General features: G+C 48.6%; 1 protein-coding gene across 2 annotated transcripts in view; it reads left to right on the top strand.

The window, feature by feature from the left end:
* Positions 1 to 14,156: 14,156 nt before the first annotated feature.
* The window catches only part of hivep1 (HIVEP zinc finger 1), a 47,662-nt gene continuing 45,839 nt past the window's right edge, over positions 14,157 to 15,979 (top strand). The window contains exon 1 of one of the 2 annotated variants that reach the window (XM_047330072.1): positions 14,157 to 14,268. The gene's annotated coding sequence lies outside the window, so the exon portion shown is untranslated. Of the gene's footprint in view, positions 14,269 to 14,827; positions 15,577 to 15,979 lie in introns of those variants that run through there. The other variant, XM_035620852.2, reaches the window with a different exon arrangement.

The raw sequence follows: 15,979 nt of genomic DNA, 5'->3' as shown, positions 1-15,979 counted from the left end.
CCTGGGGAAGCATCAGAATATACTCAGAAGTTGTCAAATGGCACAAATGATACATCAATGCAAAAGCATCTTCCGAAGAAGTTATCGTACATTCTTTAGCATTATGGACCATAATTAAATAATTAAATAATCCTGCACAAATAACAGGCTATTTAATACCAAAAGTCTGTTGTCACCACAGGAGCTCAGCAAAGAAAACGCTGGTTAAACACTTTCATTAAAGATGATTAAAGTGGAACTAAAGCTTAGTTTTAAAAACTCCGAAATCGCAAAAAAAAGGAAAAAGACTCCACGGATTAATTTTCCCCAGGGACGCCGATCAAAGCACAGCGTTTGAGGGTGTTGATACTGGACTGTGAAAGTGACAGACCCTTGTTCCATTTAGCTTCTCTCTCTCTTGGAAAACTGCACGGCACTGTAAACTTCAGAAAGGCCACATTAATTCACAAGTGTGGTTCGCGGCTACACGAGTATCACAAACCACGGTGCGGCGCCGCGGCGAAAGGATCACGGGAGCAGCCGAAGCAGCAGGATATGAAAAACTACAAAGTCCACACTTCTTTAGGAAAACACCTGTAAGTCGGACGTATTTTTCGTCAAAGCTCTGGCGCTGAACCGACAACTCCAAAACCAAACAACTACACACGCACATCCGCAGACATGTCGTCCATCTTTGTCGTCCATCTTCGTCGTCCATCTTCATCGTCCATCTTCGTCGTAGCGGCTCTGAAGGGGCCTTGTTTTTTTCTTCTGTCCTCGCCTCCAGATTGAACTTTGATTCTCTCTTTTTCCCCTCAGATGGACGGAAGCGACCGGGAGTCTCGACGGGAGCCTGTATCGGTGAAGCGTTGTGTCTTTGACGCAGTTTTACAGTGGGATGATGAGACGAGGCTGAGATTGCATCACGCTGCACAGCGAGTGCGCCGGATGCTTTTCAGACGCGGGAATCGAGGCGTGGCTTCTTTTTTCCTGCTCTCCGTTATTATGTAATGTGTTTCACATCAGTTGTAAGTGGCTCCTTCGTCCAGGTGAAGTTGTGCTAAAAACAAGCAACTCCATCCTCATCCATAATGGATCTCCATCGTGAAAAAAAAAACAAAAAACCTTGGTCCTTCTATTCTTCTCTATTCTATAAGTCCAAGATTTCTAGAAAGGGGTTAAGAGGCCCCGCTCTCAAAGACACGAGCCGCCATTTTGTGCATGGCTTTGGTTGTTTCTGCTTCTGTTCAGGACTTTTATTGGTTTATCCTTCTAGTAGTTGTCTGCGTCTCTTTGGGATCGCGTCGCGTGTCTTTGTGGTCAGTTTGCGACTCTTGGGGCCGGTTCTGTGTCTGTTTGGGGGCGGTCCGTCCCTTTGGGCCTCACCTCTGTGTGACACGTGTTCTGCGGTGATACGCCGAGCGCACCGCCGGGTCGGTTGCGTTAACGAGCCGCCAGCATGTGGCTGCTGACTTTGGGAGGGGGGGTGTCATTACTCTCAGCCCCCCAGCTGGCCGGGACGCTGACCTTTCTGCCCGCGTCGGCCTGGAAGTAAGCGCCGATTATCCCAGTTGTACTGAGCCGGAATGTGATGTGCTCTCAGGTGTGAGCTGAGACTGAAGGCCAGTGTGGTGTTGTGTAATAGAATTGAATACCGGACTTGTGCCAACTGCAGTCTCTTAAAACACTGATTACATCCACCCAGCGGCGTAGCACTGGGGGGGGGGTAGGGGACAGACTACCCAGGGCCCGAGGGTAGGGGGGGCCCCTGGAAAGCCTGGAATTAAAAGGGTTTTTTTGTTTGTAATTAGTGTTTTCTAGGTAATAAGTGTCATAACATGAATTAAAAATTGTCTGAATCCATTGGTTGAGAGACTGAACTATGTGTTTCAAAAACATAGCGGCGGTTCTCCCAGGGGCCGTGTCACCTCTTCCAAAAGGCACAGAAGTGGTTTGGTCCGCCTATCACGACTCAGCACGAGAATCGGTCAGGTCATCTACTGACCAGCGACCTTGTGATGTCTTCCCTCAAGAAAGTAAAGTCTGGGTCCCGGGAGAGAAACACAAATACAAGAAGGACTCGAATACATCTCCGTCTCTCCTGCATCCGGTGATCGTCCTCCACACAAAGCAGGAATCCCACAACCTCCACTAATCACAACGATTTCCCTTCGAGGTCCATTGGCGGCTGCTCGGGAGCCCCCGGCTGCATCGCACGCGATTTCCCTCAGCGAATGAAGTCTGTCCGTCATCGGGGGCAAAGTTCGACTTTTCCCGTGCGAACGTCCCGGGAGACGGGGGGCTTCGTCGTCGAGCCTGCGATCACGGGAGGTGTCGTCTTTTCATCGTGTTAATCAATTAAGCTTCTATTTTATACAGTCAGCGATGAAAAGCGGCAAATTACGGCAATCAGACACATTCGTTCAGGCCTCTTAAAGGCTCATTAGAAGGTCTTTAAGCTGCGGCGGGAAAGCAGCTTTTGGGTTGCACTCGCTAAAACCGAATCCCCTAATGAAATTATTCGGCTCAGTGAACGCCAAGTGACTCAAAATGCCTAAAAGTGGATTCTTTGAACTTGCTCCCGCATCTTTGGGGCCCTCTTGCTTTTGTCGTGTCCAAAGGATTTCAGTACAAATAGGCAAATATTTGGAGAAGTGCTGACGGAAGCTGAGGTCATTGTGCAGTTTTTGGATTTGATATTTACTCAGCAGAGCCTGTGATACTGTGAAAAAACGATGCTTGAACGATGAAAGGTTGGCGTTCGAAATCACTGCACTCCCACAGTCCTTATTGAGAGGAACAAAGATTACAGGGGAAGTGTCAGGATGCGTTGTTTGAATGGGAGAACTTGGTCCTATAGGAGGCCGGTTAACCTCATTATATTTATTTTTTCACACACTAATGGGAGGAAATGTCCCTGGTCTCACTCAGATGACGCCAAAACAATATTATAACAATATTGTACAGTTGGGAAAATGTCTAAACTAATAGGCTTTCTCTTTTTTCTTCTTCTCCCTCGTCTTCTTCGTCTTCTGCTTCTTCGTAGAAATAGGCAGCGGGTGGGTGGGCAGATTGTGGGGGTAAAAATAAAGAGCAAAGAGAATGAGTCACTGTTCCCTCAATCCCAGTCTGGATATAAATACATCCACGTAGACACACGTACATGCATACGCTTCTCCGCGCGTGGTTGACATTACATAAGCCGGAGCGTGGGAGGTGTGATGCGAGGCATGTATAATTCATCAATGTGGGACTCGGCTGAGGGGTAGCTCTGGTACCCAAAGTGAGCCCCCGCACACTTCGCCAGTGTTGTTGGGGTTGAGTGTGACGCTCGACTGTACGTGGTGATGAGCCTGGGAGTCGAACTGGAGACAGTAAAATCACAAATCAAGTTGCAGGGGGGGGGGGGGGGGGGGTGGTGAGAGCAAACTGACAGACGACCCCTGGGGTTTATCAAATGAGACAGAGAGTGAGGGTCCTGTCGTAGTGGTGGAAGCGGGAGGATGTGAGGAAGAAACATCCCAGGAGCTGGAGGAGGAGGAGGAGGAGGAGGAGGGTGTTACTTCAGTTTGAATTCACCAGACTCCATTCTGTTTATATTCATTTATAAGCTGAGTTTTTTTTTTTTTTTGGGGGGGGGGGGCACTTGACAGAAGAGGAAACAAGTTGTTCACACATTATCCCACTTCAAGCTGATTTGCTGAAAACCCCCAGAAGACACGCGCAGTCGTCTTGGTGTCCACTTGACAAATGGTAAACCTCTGAAATATTAAACTGTGTGTTTTCTGTTTAGTCCACAGGGGGCACAAGAGAGCCTCAACCCTTTGATAACCACTGTATGTATCTCCACTGCACGCTGCACGTCATACCATTGATATGATCCGCCGTTCGATCCACATCACCCTGCAATAATTTCACTCTCCATCGAGGAAGCACTGTAGGATGTTGATAGACTTGTCCACGAAGAGGAAGGACACAAGCACAACTACTTAAAGTCCCATGTTTCCAGTCCACAGTGCTCAGCCTTCAGTGATTTATTGCCAGTGAAGAGGAAGACAGCAGAACAAGTGTTGCTTTCATTTACGGAAATCCTTGAGGAAAAATTGATTTGATCTATTTATCAAAGTGCGATTTTTTTTTTTAACATTCAAGAAGGCAAATAAAGAAGATAATGTCCTTGTATAATTGCAATATTTTGTTATCCGTGGTAACAGTGGAAGTAGAAGCATTATGTCTGACCCTGACAGTAAGAAGTAGTCTACTTTCACACTCTTTTTGAGGGAAACCCCATATTTCACGTGTCAACAACGGAAAGCCAAGATGGTTTCATTTCCTCATTAATATGGGGAATAAAGAACCAAAACCAAAAAACAAACCAGTTTAGCCAAAACCACGAAGTACCAAACACAACAAGACAACTCAACAAAAAAGAACATACACGGTTTAAATATATATATATATGTATATACACATGAAATAGAGGAGACAGGGGGGGACGTCGGGCCTATACTGCACCCAACCCTGATGCCTTTGCCCAGGGGTGGTGGGTCCACATGGTGGCTGCTCCATGTTGCTCTTTTGGGCTGGGCCCGTCTGGGCCGCTTATATACATTTACATACATATCTGGCCTTGGAACGCCTCGGGATTCCCTGGGAGGAGCTTGAGAAGGCATAAAGGGATGTCTGGAACACCCTGCTCCCGCCGCCAGCCAACCTCGGACGAGCGGAGGAAAATGGATGGATGGACAGGGCTGACCATACCTTCGTTGAGTACAGTTTTATTTGGGTGCCCTCACTTAAACTTTATCCCATCGGAAGTCACGGTGGTTGTCATTCACAGACGACGCCGTGTTCCCAGATTTGCGTTCATAACCTTTAGAAATGTTGGGAAAGACCCGATTCGCAATAAGTCCGAGTTATCTTTTCATCTAGAACAAATGGGAGCGGTCACTCGGTATATGGCTTTGTGGAGAAAACATGTAGCCCATCACACGAACGTCTGAGCGCCAGGTCAAACACGAAGGCCCGTTGGGCTCTCGGAGAACCATTAAAGGATCGATGAATTGGATTGTGGAGATTCCCCCGACACCCTGAGCTCTGGGTCTCTTTGCCCTCTGCTCCAGCCGATGTACTCCTCTGACGCTGCCCAGGGCCCGGGCTCGCAGCGACAGCAGAGGGTTATTAAGTGCTGTGTGTAGCCCATAAATCAGCTGATGTAAGAGGGACCGGGACTGCTGCACCCCCCCCCAACCCCTCCTCCTCCTCTCCGACTAATGCAGCATTTTTCCAAGCAAACCCAATGTGTTTCTTTGTTTCCTCTTTCTTTTCCAGGGAAGGGTCTGAAAGTAGCATCAGTACAGCTGACATGATTTTTTTTTCCCCTTCTGCCCACAGATGTGTTTTTTCCAGGCACTCGGAGTGCACACAAGTGGAAAGTTACTATGAACGCTTTATATTTAGAGAATTGGATTGGTGAAAAAAAAAAGTTCTCCGTACATCTGAATGATATGTGGATTTAGAGGAAGAGCAAATGCAAACTCACTACCTGCAAAATGTCAGTGAGCCCGTATATATGTATATGTATATATATATATATATATATATATATTGAGTGCAGCATGCACTTTAATCGAGTATTTCTATTTCATACTGTGTGTTTTAAATATTGTCCTTTTCTTGACTCCGCTACGTTTATCTAACTTCTGTTACTTACTGAAGAGGTATTGGTTACATGAGCTCAAAAACCTCGATCACAAATAGAGAGAATATTTGGTTACAAATACTTGAAATTAAGCACATTGTCAATGCGGCACATTTTACGGACAGATTTACACATTTTCTCAGGTCTTTAGACAGTAAAGACCTGTATTTCTCGCGCTTATTTGCTCTGATTTACAAACTTGCCGGTGCAACACAAGTCCAGCCAGTGGAGGGAGAAAAAAAGAAATGCCCTTGGCTGTAGCTCCGAGTCTGTCCTCAAGCATTTTCTATCAGGGCACGCAGAGGTTGCTTTTCGACCGTAGCAATCTCATTGAATGCAGCTACCCAGTGTGATATTCCTTTTCTTCTCCTCCTTGGGAAAAGACAGTTGTTGAATTTCTGCTCCTCCTCCTCCTCCTCCTCCTCCTCCCCTGAACGCAGTTTTATTTACTGTCATCTGAGCAGACACTCGGGGCATTTTCCCTCATTAGCACAGCCCGGCCTTCCCAACAGCAGGGGAAGGCCGCCTCTCTGCGGTAGCGTCGCTGGAAACGTTGACACAACACCGGGCTTCTCCCCTGAAAGCACTCCTCTTCTCCAGGGTCCAGGATTCCAGCCTGGCCTCCCCCTGGTCCCACCTCGGCCGGCGCCGCGGCGACGTCGTCACGGCTGCAGGCCGGTCGCCGTGCCCTGGTGTGTGCAGTGTCCGCGTCTCCCGCCTCGGCGGAAAACAACTCTGCAGGACTGTGGTAATTTGCTGGCACCCAGTCTGTGGCAGTGACTCAACGCAGGGCAACAAAGTGAAGGATGTTGGCCTCGCTTTAAAGAGTGGCTCAAAAGTACTGAAGAGTCAATTTTTTTTTTTCCTTCTTCCCTTTCCATATGTGGGTCACAGGGGAACGGCGAGGGGATTTCTTTTTTCTCAGTTCTGCAGGGCCCTGAGAGCAGGATGGAGCCGCTTGGGGTCGAACAGGGCACAGAAACAGGGCTTCACCTCAGCTATATGCACCTTTTTTTTTTTCCCGAGGAGCCCTGCGTTTCTTCGCTGGCAGCGAGCAAAGTGATTTTCCTCACCAGGGATCAGTGCAGGGGCGTCAGATCTCTCAGTGAACGCAGTCAACGACGTCTTTTTCCACCTTCTGCTCCGCCGATTAAACGTCAAATCCACATACGCCGCACAAAGTCGGGGGGGGGGGGGGGGGGGGGGGCCCTCAAGAGATCCTTCGGCTCGAGCGGATTCCGGCTTTAAGCGAGAAGATTTACACTTAGGAAAATCTCCAACTTAAATTTGGAAGCTGAACGTCGCACATTTCACACATTTATACACATTTTGCGAAACTTCTTCTTGCCCGGCATCCGAAGCGAAGGCACCTGAAGCTCTGTGAGATTTCATCAGGTGTTCACTGCACTGCTCTGCACAGCCATGATGGATGACATGGGGATACTGTCAGATGTTCTCCGTCTAAGGGCCAACAATCATGTCTGCCACACACACGCGCACACACACACACACACACACACACACACACACACACACACACACACTGTGTGAGTCTTTTTATTGATAATTATCTCTGGATCTGTTTTCATGCCCTCCACATGCTGAAAGGCGTCCTTGAGCGTTCATGGTTTCTTTTTTCTTTATGTTTATATGCATATGAAGATGTTATTTCTCTCCTAGAGCATAAACACCACATGCCTCTTTAATATGAGTGATCGTATAGAGGTTTAGTCAGCATGCACGGCCTGACTTCGACCTGCTGTGAAAACCTTGCTGACCGGGAATTTGTGACAAGTTTAATTTCCACAGATGTGGATCTCTACTCCAAGAGTTTGTCTTTTGCATAAGATGTAATAACACTTTTTCTTTTTTTATCCACGCTCACTTTAAGACTCTGCTCATCACAGACGGAAATATCTCAACAACTCAGGGATGGACTGTCAGGAAATTTCCTACAGACACTCGATCAGATCCACTATCTATTCACTGCAAAAAGAAAATGGCAGCGGCTTCAAAAAAAATCCTTCAAAAATACTAATCAATGAATTGTTTTCAACTTAAATCAATTGTCTTAACTTGTTATCTTTGAGTTGAACAAACCTAATTGATTTGGGTGTTTCTAATTGAAGTCATTTTTAATTTTTTTTCAGTGTTGGATGGTTTGATTTGGTACAAAAGCTCACATCGCTCTCAGGGCAACTTTTAATGTAGCGTCATCATCTGGAAGAACCTCAAATGACTTCAGTACTTTATTGGCTCATGAACAAACACAAAACATTTCCAACAAACTTACATGTTCCGCTACTACAGCACAAAATATGAATCCAATATCTTGCACTCCTCTCTTCAAAAAACTGGAGATGGGTAAAATAATTGTCCTGGGGCTTTCAACTGATTTGTTTTTTTCTGACAGATTCCGGAAGGTCCCGGCCTGACGCGTCTGCCTCTGTTCCCCTGGCCCGCGAGCTGCTCCGACGCGCCGCCAGGGTGGCGTGCGGACGCAGCGTCGAGATTTGGCGTCGAGAGCTGAGACAGAGAGAGAGAGAGAGAGTCCTCAGCGTCGCACCCTTCGACACAAAGAGACAGCTCATGTACGGGGATGCCGGCTGATGTTACTGCACAGCTCAGGAAGGCACTTCCTGTCTGCTTGACCTTGACCTTGCCGAGCTGATTGCTCACACAAAGGTAATGAAAACTGACTCTGCCATCCAGGCCGCCGACAACATATGCACATGTGCAACTTGCATCGCCTTTACGTTGAGGCCATAAATTACAGGTTGTTTCTGTGCCGGCAGTAAAATGAATGTTGAATGTTTCATTTGTTTATCAAACGGCACCAGCGTGAGCCGTCAGAGCGGAGATGTTTCCCCTCCTGGTGAATGTAAAACGTCTCTCAGGAACGACATTTCCGGACGCCAGGGAGAGAGAGAGAGAGAGAGAGAGAGGGGCCATCTCGTTAATCGTGTGTATCAGCGGGCGTTAAATCAAACAGTCGAGTCATGTGGCCGGAGAATGTCCTGCTGCCTGAGCAGGGAGTGTGTGTGTGTGTGTGTGTGTTTATACTATGTGTGTGTGTGTGTGTGTGTGTGTGTCTCAATGGTGGGTCGGTGGGGGCCGAGGGGGTGGGGTCTTGGCGTTGCCACAGCAACAGTCTCAGTTATGTAACATCATATGGTGCGGTGTAAACAAAGCATCCAGCAATGTGTACAGCCCTGCCTTTCATCAGGAGAATGTACAGAGACGGGCGTTCAGCTCAGACCGATGCTCATGCGCTGGGATTTGAACCTGCAGTCGATGTGTCCACGCCCCCTTGTTGCACTGATGATTAAAAAAAAAACCCCGAAAGCACTGGGGACAGCCTCATAATTTACCTTTTTACAACCGTGCGTGTCGCCTCTAATCGACGATCATAAAATACCGTTTGTCGGGGAGGCGTGTGGCTGTTTGCGCTCTGCCTCCAGCTTCTGTGGTGGCGTTTGAAATGGAACACGGTCCAGTGTGGTGTGTGTGTGTGTGTGTGTGTGTGTGTGTATAAGGTCGAGCTTATCTCCACAGGACAGCCTGTGGACCTCAACTACCGTAATGTAGTTACGGGTTGGACGGTTGGTCCCTTGCATATCGGCAGCAGTGGGAAGAGTACGGAGGAGAAGGAGAAAAACGGGGGGGATGAAATGGACGCCACCCTATAAATACTTGAGCAACATCAGTCTTTATTCAAACGCCTTATTGTGTGCCAAGAGAAATAGGACACTCAGGCATTCCCTCATGAATACTCTCTTTCTTCGGAAGGTCGCGTTCAGTAAATATCTATTTTTTGATACAAGGGGGAAGCAAAGATAGAAAAACAGCCCCAGAACCCCCGTGAACATCGGTTATACAGACCGACACAAGCAGCAGCGCCTTCCCTTCGCATAAGAGGCTATTGTTCGGGGGGACAGCTCTGCTGGGCAGCTGTGGTTTATTTTCTGGATCCACTCCAGTATATTAATAGCCCATGCTGCCATTTACTAACACCGCTGTGGGGGCAGTTGAGGAAGTCCCCTGCTTTTAATATGGCCAAACTGTGATTATATTGCTGCCGTGACAAAAGGTTTTTAACCGACACGGCGGAGAGCGGGGGGAACGTCAGGGGATCCACACTGTGACTCTCGTTTTGTCAAAGACAGGATTTAGACGGAGAGGGAGAACATTTGACCCCTCACACCTCTCGGGATTATCATCACCTGTAGAGAGCACGGGGGGTCAAGTCAGGTCCAGAAACTTTTCCTGACATATTCCTTCATTTAGAAATCAGGAAACCTTGACCTTGACCCGAGATGTGGTCATATTATCTAGTTTAAGGTCAAATTCAAGCCGCAGCTTATTGAAAATTGTAAAGGCCTTTTTAATACCTGGTACATGGCCGATCAAGTCGGGATGAAAACCATGCATTGGTCGGTCAAAAGGGACTCAGGTACCCGGCTGTGAATCTTCCTTTGAGATCACAAACGAGCTCCTGTTACTGTCGCTTTGACCAGAGTGACTGGAGTGAACTGGCCGCGCAGCTCTGGATTTCTCCGCATGTTGGAGTTTGATGGGCAAATTCTGTTTTAGTTCGTAGAGACGGTCGAGAGCGGCAGGAAAGGCAGGTGACACAGAGAGAGAGAGAGAGAGAGAGAGGGGATGACAGGCAGCAAATGATGAATGGACTGCATTTATATGGCTTTAGCTTAACATAGCTTCGTTGTCCTTTTCGACCGCTCACAGTGCTTCACACCGCAGGTCAAATTCACCCCTTCACACACGCGCACACACACACACACACACACACACACACACACCCACACATACACACACACACGCGCACACACACACGCACACACACACACACACCCACACGGACACACACACACACACCCACACGGACACACACACACACACCCACACGGACACACACACACACACACACACAGTCATACACACACACACACACACACGCGCACACACACACACACACACACACACACACACACACACACACAGTCATACACATAACCTCGAGCTATAAATGTAGTGTTTCACACACAAAGTCACACATGTAGTGCTTTGCCCAAGGACCCTCGAAGGTCGCGATCAAACCGCGACCTTGTGAGCAGTGAAGCGCCCAAACCTCCTGAGCCACAGCCACTCATGTGTTGGTCTTTGTCCAGGACTGGAACATCGGGTGTAGCGACGGCAACTTCGTGAAAAGGTCAGCGAAGAAGCACAAAGTTATGTGACAGCCAGTTTTGAGAGAACACCTCCGATGTACTAGGGCGTTCTGATCATTTACTTTTTGCTCGATATCATGGACGCTGCAGTGGAAAATGAAGTGGAGGGCTGCACGCGGTTCAAGCAAGAGGTGACTTGTTAGGAGAGAGGACCAGCAGGGGGGCAAAGAGAGGCTTCGTTACTCTCCATCTACAAACACTTCTGGAAAAGCAAAAACCACATTTTCTGCTGAAGCTCAAAGACACAGAGGGCCCCGGTCCAACTCCAACCACAGGAAAAAACCTCCTATTTGGACCCGCGCTCGCGTGGACTTTGACTAACAGGGTGGCAGCTGAAGGCTCAATTAATAAACGATTGTTCCGCTCTTGGCATTGCAGTAGCTCAAACCAAACAAGCTGTCGTCTCAGGAAAAAATGTGGTTATGTAAAAAGGTTTGCGCGCGCACACACACCACACACACAGACACACACACACACACACACACACACAAACACACACAAACACAATTCCCCTCCTTGCCTTTTTCATCTCGCAATGCGAAAACAACATCTCTTTTTTTTTACGCCGGTGTACAGACAGCAGTGAATGCAGAAAAGAAAAAAAAAAAGGCACCGTGTCACGGAGAAAAGTGCGAAGCCTCTGTGACAACAGTTGACCACTTTAAATGATCGTCAAAGAGAATCCTTGTCGCATGTGTGTGAGAGAGGAACTGACTCCCCTTCACATGCGTCACGTCACTGACACCCCTCCTCCATTCATACAAGACTGAAAGCCCTGCGCGGACAGAAACGCCGCATTCATGCTCCAGATCTGTGGCTGTGAAAAGACAACACCTCGTTCCCGTTTGAGCAACAACAACAGCAACAAACAAACAAAAAAACGTTCCGCTATTCAAATGTGCCATTCAAAGCTGTTGCATTTGAAACAGGTGAGTCATAAAGCTCGACTGTGCCAGGAGTCGCACTCTGCAGTCTGCAGGAAGCGCTGTGATATGATGGTGGGCGGCTGTCACACAATCACTTATTAATGTGTGGATTTGCCTCACTGCAGTAAAGTTTCTACAAACTTGACGGGGGAAAAAAATCAGAAACTGTTCAGGCTGCAGGTCATAGCTTTGAAATCTGGGTCATCTCTTCCTACACTTGAGATTAAATCCGACATTTTGCATTTCGCTCTGCTAGTGCATTGGTACCTGTGGCCATAGTTTGAGCAACAGCTATAGTTTCCTCTGCAGCCAATGAGTCCAAGGAACTCGCAAAATGAATTAATAAACAGCACGATTGCACGTAACTGAATAATAATCAAATTGTTTCCGTGCACTTAATGCTGTTTTGCAGAGCTGTTTGAACTGGTTTGGGCTGTGAGAGCACGCCTCTGTGTGGGGCGACCTTGTTTCATAAAGCATTGTCACATGTTTATTAAAAAAAAAAAAAGAAAAAAGAGAGAGAGAGACACTGAGCAAGAAGAAGCAAAAACTTTCCACTCAGAGGTTTCTTGTCATTAGCTTTAAGGCTAAATGGCCTTTTGAGCTACTGTGGAAACTATGAGTAAAAGCTGGGGAAACACAAGTGGAAAAAAATAAGTGAGAATGAACTCACAAAGGTCATTTTGAAACGTGAACTAAGCCAGTTCACTCGAAACTATGTTTTTGAATATACAGTTTGACATTTATGTCAGCTTATAGGCATGAACAGGGCTGTAGTGGTGAGGGGAGCCCCGGCGTTCAGAGCCTGGAGTTAAAGGTTCTGCAATTCTGCAAGTTTATTTGTATCATGCATATAAGCATTCATGCCCTTAAAAAGTAAAATCTGGCTACCAAAAGAGAAGAGAACGACAGGAAAGGTGAAAGAAATCGAGCAGAGAGGGAGCTAGGAAAACAATCATTTCAAAAGCAAAGTCAGAAAACCTAACAATGTTTCAGGTGGTTTGAAATTAATGTATTCGATTTTATTATACTACTTAGAGACAGCGTGAACACTAGTTGGACACCAATTTGTGTGGCCATGAAACATGATTCTACAAGAAGTCTTCAGTTGGTTGGAAAATTAATGTAGGCTTCAGTTTCGTTTTACTGTTCCTTTGTGTTAGGCTCTACTGCCTGGACTGGTAGATTTCCCTCAAGAATAACACGAACATAACTTTATATTAAGCACTTGGATTGTAAGCCTACCAGAAACTCTTCCATTTTCACAGGTTGATATATTGTAAAATATCGATATTTCCAACAGCCGGATATTTGCCGTTTAATATTGTGCTTTTGTATTTCCGACATTACGCCTGCTAGCTTGCTAATTTCTCGATCTCTGTGGCATCCATGTTGCCTTTGCGTATAGTGGCGGCGTTCTCCAAACTTAACTGCTTTATCGGAAGCATGTCCACGACTTCCTATTTCATAATGGTTCCATATGGATGCAGCATGTGTCCTTACCTATGACTCATACGTTTTTCAATGCTATTGCAAATTATGTTATGCTATTGTAAATGATATTACAAATGATTATTGATAAAACCGCATGGAAGCACTGATTCAAATGTGCTATGAATTCATTCGTCCGCTAAACAAGCCCACATCACACACCCCTGCTGATATTTCATGCTTTGACCGGTTTTAACGGGAAAAGGGTGTTAAATTTCATTTTGATGTGGTCCTAACAATTCGTAATTTTTTTCTCGGTGAAGCGATTTACAGTTCGCCCACATGGTCATTCGAGAAATCCCATAAAAAGTAACCCTGCTCTGGGAGTAGGGCTGCCATTGAACCGTGGCCCCTAAGCGAGGGGTTAGGGGCCACGGTTCGTCCATCTTTATTATATTTACATCCAATGGGGGCCGCGGCTGCTGGCGCGGGAGCACCCCGCAGTTGTGTGTCCCTGCTGCGGGTGCGGTGCACGGGAAAGCCCGGTCGTAAGTGGCGGAGGGGCACAACGTGACCTGACAACAAGGAACCTCCGGGAAAACCGTCAGTCCGCAGCTATGCGCCGAGGAGAGGGTAGGTGGGGGCCGGCGGGTGGACGAGGGGGGGCTCGCGACGGGCGACACGGCTGGGCGCCCTCCCTTCCATTGGCGGACTAGCAACGACGCGAGGCGGAGTGAGCGAGAGGCGCGGCGCGGCGGCGGCGGCGGCCGTCGGGAACCCCCCCGCCGCCGGGAGAGGACACCCCGTGGCTGGGAGGCGGAGACGGGACCCCCGGTGACGTCAGTGGGCCTGTCGGTTTCCTGCAATAGAAAGTGAGCGACAAGGTGAAGGGAGAAAACACGGCGCTGCGCCCCCCCCCCCCCCCTCGCTCCCTCCGCCGCACTCGAAGGTGTGTGACGACCGTGACAGTCGAGCTGCACCTGTGAGTATCGACGCTTAACATTCACTCTTGTTCGGTTTCCCCTCGCTGTGTGTGTGTGTGTGTGTGTGTGTGTCGAGCCGCCGGGGAGCGGGGGGTTTCTGTCACTGCCGATATCTCCGGGTCGCGGTCGTGTAGCCCTGCAGCCTCGCGGGGTCGGACATGCTCTCCACGCTGCCTCGTCCGGTTCGAGCAGCAGCAGCTCGCCCGTCAACTTAAAGGAGGGAGGGAGGGCGCAGGGTTTTGTACCGTGGCGAGGGGAGCGGCAGGTGAGCCCGCCGTTTTTTGGCGCAGTGTTGTTGTTTCTGACTAGGGAGAGGACTTGTGCAGAACACCCCCCCCCCCCTCCTCTCCCTGCTCCTCCTCCGAGGAGACAACTTGAAGCTCCCCTGTGACGTTTGTTCCTGTCGCCTTCACCGTGTTCGTGTGTTGTGTGTGTGTGTGTGTGTGTGTGTGTGTGAACGTGTGTGTTCAGGCCAGGAGGCTTCGGTTTTGTTCGGGACGAGGGGAAGAGGAGCGTCGCCCCCCCCCTCGTCCTAGCGCCGCTGTTGCAGGGACGGTGAGGGGTTTTCCCTGGCCCCTCCCCCCTCCCTCCCTCCTCCCTCCTCACTCACGCGCAGGGCGTTCACGTGTTGCAACAGGCATTAGAAAAAAACAACAAAAAAAAAAATAGAAGAAGCCAAAAACGCGATTCCCACGCATTGTTTCTCGCTGACTTCACCGCACGCTGCTGCAGTTGAATCCCCCCCAAAAAACCGACTCGCTCCCGTGATCTGCGGCGTTTATTCATCGTCGTTGAATATGGCTGCTCACCCTCTCATGCAATTTAAAAAAAAAAAAAAAAATCATAAAAGAAAATTAAAAAGAAAATCCTGCATCGATCTGTATCGACACGTCACGACGTTTATTGGTCTGATTCGTGAGCCGTGTCCCGCCACACCGTCAGTGCCGTGCGCGTGGCGCGGCCGTGCGCGCGCCGCCGCCTCCACGTCACGCCCCTGACTGACCCGTCCTCAGGTGTGAGCGGAAGTCATTAGTCACCTGCCCGAGTGCATTCCTCCTGCCCGGCGAGGACATCGCTCCTCACTGCGCACGCATCACCGCGCTCTCCTCCTGTCCGTATCTGGGTGTTCCCCTCAAGTATCTGTGCACACACACACACTCACACACACACACTGACAGACAGACAGACACTGCCAGAGGAAACTGTGCACGTCTTCCCGCCTCACCCGCGTCGTCTATAACCTGCACCGACTCGAATGCAACAAAAAAATCCCTTCATCCTCCTGCAGCGGTGAAGCAGCGGGACAGGTGAGCATCTCTCTACATGTGATCGACCTGCGTGTGTGTGTGTGTGTGTGTGTGTGTGTTGTTGTTTTTCTTCTGCGACCTGGTGCAGCAGCGACTCTGTGGCGGCGAAAAACCCCTCAGAGATGATGTCATGGCTCCAGCGCCACATGCACCAGCTGTGTGGAGCGAAAAAACACCCATCATCCAGTTTGTAGTAAAGTGTTATGTAACGTCGGTGGGGGTGGGGGGGGGGACAAAAGGCTGCTGCCCCGGTGCAACCTGCAGGGTTATAGAAGTGTTGTGTGGGGGGGACGTGGTGGTGGAGAAGATGATGTAAGGGTCGAGAAAGCTTTTAAAAATTAAATATGATTAAATTAGATATTTATCCACGATTTGCTGTCTGAGCAGAGGTACGCTTGTTTTT

This window comes from Scophthalmus maximus, chromosome 22 (assembly GCF_022379125.1).
Source record: "Scophthalmus maximus strain ysfricsl-2021 chromosome 22, ASM2237912v1, whole genome shotgun sequence".
Classification (NCBI taxonomy): Eukaryota; Metazoa; Chordata; class Actinopteri; order Pleuronectiformes; family Scophthalmidae; genus Scophthalmus; species Scophthalmus maximus.
The sequence above is the reverse complement of the archived record's forward strand: the minus strand, read 5'-3'. Positions and strand labels throughout refer to the sequence as shown.